Source organism: Alligator sinensis, unplaced genomic scaffold (assembly GCF_000455745.1).
Source record: "Alligator sinensis unplaced genomic scaffold, ASM45574v1 scaffold1581_1, whole genome shotgun sequence".
Lineage (NCBI taxonomy): Eukaryota > Metazoa > Chordata > Crocodylia > Alligatoridae > Alligator > Alligator sinensis.
Window position 1 is genome coordinate 263345 of NW_005842641.1, and position 7838 is coordinate 271182.

A 7838-nucleotide genomic window follows, 5' to 3' on the forward strand; every position below is an offset into this window, starting at 1 on the left:
AGAAGTGACTGCTTCACATTTGCTGCTCAAATGCAGATTCCATAATCTGGCAACATCTTTTGCAATTCCAGACGCCTTGTACAATGTACAGCATCTAGGAATTCCACAGTGGGACTTCTCCAGGAAGTGCAACATTTTCCTTCTCCATCCCGTATCAGGCGGGGCAAGTATACACTTAACTCCGCTTCTCTTCACCCTCTGTACTTCTGAGGTGTTTGGTAATACTTCAGGGAGAGATCTTCCCTTGGAGTCAAAGGGCAAAGAGGAACTTGGCATTTTAGTAAGGAATAAATGCTCTTTTTTGGTATTTGCAATGCAAATCTGTGTTTTGCTCAGCACACAAGTCTTGTGCAATAGCCTGTGTACACCCATTCGTTCCAACAATGCCTTCCTATGCAATCTTACTGTAACTACACACAGTCATACAGCTGTTGCTACTGCTCTAAGCTGCAGTATCACTCTCTAAGCAACTAATCTTAGTCCCTGCATTAGGACATTTTCCCTTTCTTTCTTTACCCTCCCTTTGCTGCTTGCTGACTGCTCTATTGTGGAGAGGCTTTACACGGTCTGCAAACCGATAAACCAGGATTTAATCAAGTTCTTATCTTAGCTGTTTTAACATTTTCAACTATTTGTTTTAAAACAAATGCCAAACAAGTCCACAGAACGCCAAGTGGGAAAATATCCTGCGGGTCTGCAACCCCGCAAGGTTTTATAAAGCTGAAATAAGTCTTTGCTCACATCTATTAAAATAAAAGACTTATAAGTATTATATAAGACACTCACATATGTGCGTGGGCGTATTGTCAGCTTTTACTGGTAAACTGCAAAGAAACAGTCCTTTTCAGTTACTGTCACATAAAAGAACTGTACAACTGAGAACAGAATGCCAGGCTATCAGAAATAATGTGGTGAGCTGCTTTTTTTTTCTTTAAATATGATTTCAATCCCAAAAAATGGCTGCAATATTTGCAAATCAAGGGCCACCTTGTGTTCAAGAAGTAATTAAAAATATAAATATATATATATATATATATATATATACACACACACATACATACACACACACACACACACATATATTAGCTTCTTTGCTACAAGCATGAGGCATTAAAAAAGGAAACATCTAGCATGCTTTCTACAATGTACCCATGGCAAAAGCTAAAAAAGTGCAGCATATTAGCAGTCTTGCACCGAGTGCCATATATGGAGCAGACGAGTTAAGTTTTAACAGAAGCAAAAATTGTGCAAGAGGGAAGGTAGGAGGACAACATCCAACATCTTGAATACAATGATGTGGCTTGGGGGGAGGGACAAGAGATTTTGATAGACGTCTTTTAAAAGCTTATTTTAAAAAAGACAAAAAACCAGCGAGTGCTCTTTGCTGCGTTTCAGGAGAAACGAGAAGGCGGGGTTTCTCAGGAGAAAGGAACTTGTGTCACTCACGGCACTTCTGCTCGCTCGGGCTTGCTTGTGCCCGGGGCCCCGGGGGGTGCAGTCAGCTGCTCCTGTCATTTGGCAGCGCGGAGGTGGCGGGGCTGCAAGGGGACACGGCCACAAAGAAACTTAGCTGCGGACCTGCCTCCTCGCTCGTCGTCCTGCACCTAGAAACTGCAGAGCACCCCGCGGGTGCCAGGAAACGCTCCTCTCTCTGCAAAACCCCGGGGGCGGAATCACCCCGACGCTGAAGCTGCTAGAGAAGAAGGTGGGGGGAGAAACTCTTGTGCTCACCTCGGCGGCAGGAGACCGCTCTGGGAAAGGGCGGAGAGGAAACAACTGACAAACGCAAACTTTGTTTCTTTCTCTCCGGGACTCGCTGAAGGCGTCACTTCCTCGTGCTACGAGGGCAGGAGCCTCCCGGGCCCCTCCTCCCCCGCCCCGCCGTGTGCCACGGCAGGGCGGGAAGCGCGAGGGGGAAACTCCCTTGCTCCGCGCTCCCTGCCCCTGCAGCGTGGTGAGGGCCAGGGGAGGATCCAGCCCAGCCGAGGTTGCACCCCGCATTTCCTCACCGAGTGGCTGGCCTGCCCTTAACCCAGAGACCAAACTCCTGCTCTCCTAATGCCAGTCTTTGAGGTTTGCCCCTATTCTTATTCATCCAACCATCAGTCGATGTGCTGCTGTCTCATGAGAACAGGCACACAAAGGTTTCACAATTTAAGAACAATTTTTCTAACTATTTAGTTGGTGTAACAAAAGATACCGCATCTACCCAAACAACCTTGTCTGCCAAAGGTTTTTACAGCACCATTAAGAGGGACTCTCCCAAGGCCCCGGTAGAGATGGACACGCTCCTTCAGCGGCTGCGCAGGCCAACCTAGAAGGAATGATGTGCTTAGGCCCATGCATAGTCCCCTACTATAAACAAGTGCATTCAAAGCAGTAGCGATTGGGTTGCGTCCAGCTGAAGTCAAAGGGATGTGATCCACGGACCCAAGGGCTGAATTTGCTCTAATGAGCAAAGTGAGTATCAATCAGTGGCAATGCGTAGAGGGTGCACACGGGAGCATGTGCACCCCCTGAGAGTGTTGGTGCACCCCCTGACCGGCCGCACTTGCCACTTAGGCAATATGCAGGGTGGGCAGGCAGGAGCACTGGTGCCCCCCTGCAAACACTGCCGCTTCTGGGAGTGGCTGCAGCGATCTCAGCGGCTGTTGTGGGATCACCCTGGGGGGGGGACCCCTCCCTCCCCAGTCAGCAGGATTGCTCGTGGCGGATCTCCCAGCAGTCGGCAGCATCAGCCCCCCCAGTTGGCGGGACTGACTAAGGCAGCACTAGTTGCCCATGAGTATTAAGCATTGGCATTATTACCTGCGCTTTTTGGAAAGTGCTCTGGGACCTGAATCTTTCATAAAGAGCAGCAGTGGTAACCAAGAGAAGTGGTTTAAGCTTCATACATTTCATGTGAAGGACACAACCTCCTAAAGCAGGGGGTGGCAATGTTTTTGGGCAGAATGCCAAAAAACAACCACCTCAACTTGCATAAGATGTTGGCATGCCAGGGTCAGATGGCAGGGGAGCCATGAGGAGCCTGATCTTGGTTGTGGCAGTGCAGTCCCAGCCCCTTCCCTGCCATCTGCCCCAAGGTGCACATGCCAAGCAAAATGCCTTTGTGCGCCACGATCTGGCACCCCAGGCCTTAAACCAGGTAGGAACATACCAGAGAACAGCTCCACAACTTGGCAAGAAGGAGAAACTGGGCTTCAGGAAGTGAACTATTTCACATAACAATGCCCATCAGAAGTATGACAACATCATAATGCAAAAGCCTACTGTGACAGAAATGTCACAATCCCATTCCATGGTTGCCAGTGCTACGTTACCCAGAATGCGTGTGTGCTATTGTATTCTTGGAGCTGTTTTAACAGTAGGCATCTCTTAACAGCATCCATCCCATGGGTACTAAGGATTTTCGGGTCCAAATTACAAGATAGTCACCACGAGAACAAATCAAAGTCATCACAACATGAATAGAAGGCTTTATAAATTGTTTTGTAAATATTTTGGCAGGAGCTCTTCTGTAGCTCCCTATTGTCTTCTCCAAAATCAAATCATCATATTTTTTACTGCAGCAACTGCTGTTGCTATGCTGTCATCTTTTTTTGTTATGATATCCAAGGTTTGCATAGGTGGTAGACCATGATTCTATCAGGTAGGAACAAATATCAATATATATGTACTCCCTTTTCGGTTGTTTATTTTAGTACTAAATTAAAACACAAGACATGAGAAAATTTCCTAGAAAAGTTATATAAAATCTTTGAGTGTTTGTAGCTATATCTTGTACTGGAATAGCAACAGCTCTGACAACCTTAACAAGTAGGATTGTGCTGAGTCACAAATTTGAACCAAAGATTTAAGATGCAAATACCTACATTCTGCAAAAAGTGGAACAGATATTCAGTAGGTGGCACTCTTTTCACTGAGTCAAAGCTGAACCAATGTCCCAGCCCCTTTCCTCTGTCTGAAGACAGACAGTACATCCGCATTGTGGGAGAGTGTTTTATGCTACTTGAGTTGCTATCCTTTGGAATAAACACCTGAACTCTTTTTGTGCACCATTACACTCTTTGCAAGATGGAGTATTAAACCCCATTATCTTGGCCATGTTTCCAGTCAGGTAGTTGCACTCGGCCTACCTACATTTCTCCTGAATTTTAGATGTTGCACTCCTCTTCAGCTCCTACCTTAAACTGTTGTTTTGTGTCACCATGCATAGTTAAATGGTTACACTGTTTGCTTTCAGATGTGTATGGGAGAAGTATTCCTTCCCTCTCCTTTGTCTAATCATAGAGACTGAGATTCAGTTTACTAATGATAGAACAGTTTGAGATTTTAAAGTTGAAAGTTACTAGAGATGTACACACTATTATTTTTATACACTTGGAGTTCTGCAAGTTTTGTTTTTTAATTTCTATAATTTTTTTTTTAGTTTCTAATTGAAGACTACTTAGGAGAGAATCAGTAGAAATACTGACAAACTCGTACAGTTTAAAATTATATATGTTAGATGTCTTTTCATCTGCAGTATTAGAATGGAAAATGTTTATCAGAAACTAGTGTTTTACACGATAATTATTCTTGTTACAAAGGAAGCTAAATTTCCATTACAAACTCTACATCAATACTCTCTTTCTCAGAATTAATCCAATACACCTGAAACATTGTACATGTGATCTTATGCTAGAGGAGACAGACATTTCATGCTAAACTAGACATTTCTTTGGAAGTTTGTTGCAGTTATGATAGGACATCTGGAGATGAGAGGGGTTTTTTAGGAGGTATTTTTTCCTCTTTTCTGAAAATGTCTTCTTGCTAATTTTGCTCTTCATATCTGAAAAATCACTAGAAAGAGAAATTTTACCTTATTTTCTTGAATTCACGATGGATCAGTTTCTTTGACTAGTCAGAGCTCGTTATTTATTTATAAAATACAGTTTATGTCTACAACAGAAACCCCAGGAGCTGACTTCCTCAGAGAGACTTTGTTAGATGAGAGGAAAGGAGAGACATTGTGGTCTAGTCAACAAACCACATGCGACACGGTAGTCATGTTGCTTAAAGCGCTATCGAAAAGAGCTCAGATTCTACGGTGTTGACTGATGAGGCTGATACACAAATCTCTAATGTAGGAAGTTGTGTGTCAGCCTGGAAACCAGAGACTTGTGAGTTCTACTGACACCTTTATTAGACTGTATAGTCTTAGTAGTACTTTACATACTTTTTTGTGCTTTAATACCCTTTTTCCTAGACACTCAGAGTACTTTACAAAACTTTGTTATACCTCAGAAAACCCGTGGGTAACATTATTCCTATGTTACCACTGAGAATACTGAGAAATTAAATGACTTATTCAAGGCCCACGAGTGATTCAGTGCCAGAGCTAGGATTAAGTCCTAACTTTCAAGTCCATATGACAACTTATTAGGTCCTGTTATTTCATCTAAGCCAGAGGTTCTCAAACTGTGGTCCGTGGATCACCACTGGTCCGCGAGCTCCATTCAGGTGGTCTGCAGAAAGGTTGTGGAACAATTGAAAATATCTGTACTTGTAAGGTAACACTATTGATATTAAAATATGAGTTGTGTGCTTTGATTTGACCCTCAGCAATTTTCAAGTGGTCCACAAAAAAAAAGTTTGAGAACCACTGATAAGAAATTTATTTTTTCAAAAACTTCCTCTGATTTTAACTACCTTGCTTCTTGGGTGCCCAGCTTGAGACACCTTCCAGGAAATAAGGCACTGTAGGAAAACGTGCTCAGTGCCATCCTTGTGAAAAGAGAAAATTCCTCAGCTTCCAAAACTGCTAATATGGCTCCTTTAAAATCACTATATAACCGTAATAATAGTAGGACAACTAGTGCATGTCAGTGGTCTTGTATTTGAAGCTAGTTAGATTTCTCTCTATGAGGAAAGCATGAGTTCAGAGAAAGAAGCCAGCTAAGGAACTTGGACCTGTAATGACCTGTGAAATCAACTACATAAGCTGCTTGTCTTTTGATTAGCAGGTGTTTTTAATTAGAAGAGCAATTTCTCATTTGACCTGATGGTAGACCAATAACTCAAGCAAAAATATTGAAACTATTCATGTCAATGATTTCTTTTAAAAACTGCACAGTGGAAGGAAGTATACTATGCCAGCTATATAAATATTATATATACCATAATATATATCATTATGTAGTAAATAATAATAATAATATTATATCATTTGTATATTTAGTCCCTCCATCAAGGGATTAAAAAGAAACTTGATCTGTGTGCAGAAGGTGTCTGAAAAATCCCGTGCTTTAGGGCTTCTGCTGATCACCTATCAAGGCCAGAAAAAGAAATTCCCCCATGAACACATTACTAGCTTCTAGGATTTCTTCACCTTTCTCTAAAGCAGTTCTCTACCTTTTAAAGCAGCCCTTGGAAAATGCCAGCTCTCAGTTTTCTCTCATTTTGACTACACAACTGTCTCGGCCGGCCAGAGCCGACTCAAGGTGATTTAGAAATTGCTCGTTCGTCAGGGCGGGCTGGTGAATGGAGAGGCAGACAAGGTTTAATGGTTGCAAAAAACGTTTACTTACGCCGCCTGTAGTTGCGACGCAGATGGTCCGGTCGTCTGAACAACTATGTGAGTTGTTCCAGCTGGCGAGGCCCAAGCCAGTTAATCCGTCTGCAAATCAAGCCGGCGGGAAAAGGGTACGTCTGGGATTGCGCTCGGCGACGGGAAGAAGGATCGATAGGTGATCAGTCTATCGATCAGCTAGCCGCAAGTCAGATCTCTTTAGAGGCACTCTGCAGCGTGCTCAAAGTTCTTCGACTTGGGCGGAAGTTGCACAAATTTTTAAACGGCTAGCAGGCCAATTACCAGCCGCTACGTGTGAATAATTTAGAACTGGCCAATAGCGGGACACAAATTTGCATTCGAATAGTGGGAACTCTTTGCACTGTGCATTTCTGTGCTGCAAGGAAGAAATGCATCCTGCAAATTGGCGGGAAGTCTCTTGCACCGAGGTTCTGTGCAGCAAAAACCTTCACTGTGCAAGAGGCTCTCATGTGGCAAGAAAATTCCATCGTGCCGAGGCACCAAAATCACTGGGTTGTGACATGCCCCCTTGCCGACGGCACAGCTGGAATTTCAGACACATGAGCTCATCACACAGCATCTTTGCTTCGGGATTTACTGACCTAGCAATGCTTAAACAACCAATATATACACATATGAAACAAGTTAATAGACCGGTCCTTTCAACAAATTATAAAATATAACAACTTTGAACATATAACAACAACTGTTGATCATCGTCCGACTGGAGAACATCTGTTTGGGACTTTCCTTGTCTAGTAGTCGGTCCGTCCTCTCCTATAACAGACAATGTCAATAAAACACCTAATAAAATGAGGAAAACAGTGTTATAGCAAGTCCTGAGCAAATGGACGTTCGCCGTCTCAGTGTCTTCTTCACCACCATCACTCTATGGATTCGAATGAACTGCAGTCTGGTACTTGAGGAATCTCACAATCAGGCTGTTGTGGATTACTGCTTTTGCTGGGGTTAAACCTGTACAGAAAAGAAAACAACAAAACAAAACAAGAGAGAATCATAATTGGTTTCACTGTAAGGATACTGGGTGAACATCGGAACAGCGAGTCATCCAGTTGTGATGAATGATAATAGGAGGACGATCAGGCTTTTCTTCCAATTGGACAGAATGGGTATTAGGATATTGATTCGACCGTTGAACTGTTCCTTTGTGATCTTGTGGATGAGACTGATGGGGGTGCGGTATTGAGATCCATACTAACTCATCTGGCTGGAACTTGGGTTTCCAAGGTGGGGGTTTCTGGACATT

General features: G+C 43.3%; 1 protein-coding gene across 7 annotated transcripts in view; it reads right to left on the reverse strand.

Annotated features, from left to right (window-relative positions):
* The window catches only part of ELMSAN1 (ELM2 and Myb/SANT domain containing 1), a 113453-nt gene that overhangs the window by 67698 nt on the left and 37917 nt on the right, over window positions 1–7838 (reverse strand). For 2 of the 7 annotated variants that reach the window (XM_025215363.1, XM_025215358.1), the window contains exon 1: window positions 1579–1824. The exons of 1 other annotated variant lie outside the window; for it this stretch is intronic. The gene's annotated coding sequence lies outside the window, so the exon portion shown is untranslated. Of the gene's footprint in view, window positions 1–1446; window positions 1836–7838 lie in introns of those variants that run through there. 4 more of the 7 variants (XM_006033543.3, XM_025215357.1, XM_025215359.1 and 1 more) reach the window with 3 other exon arrangements.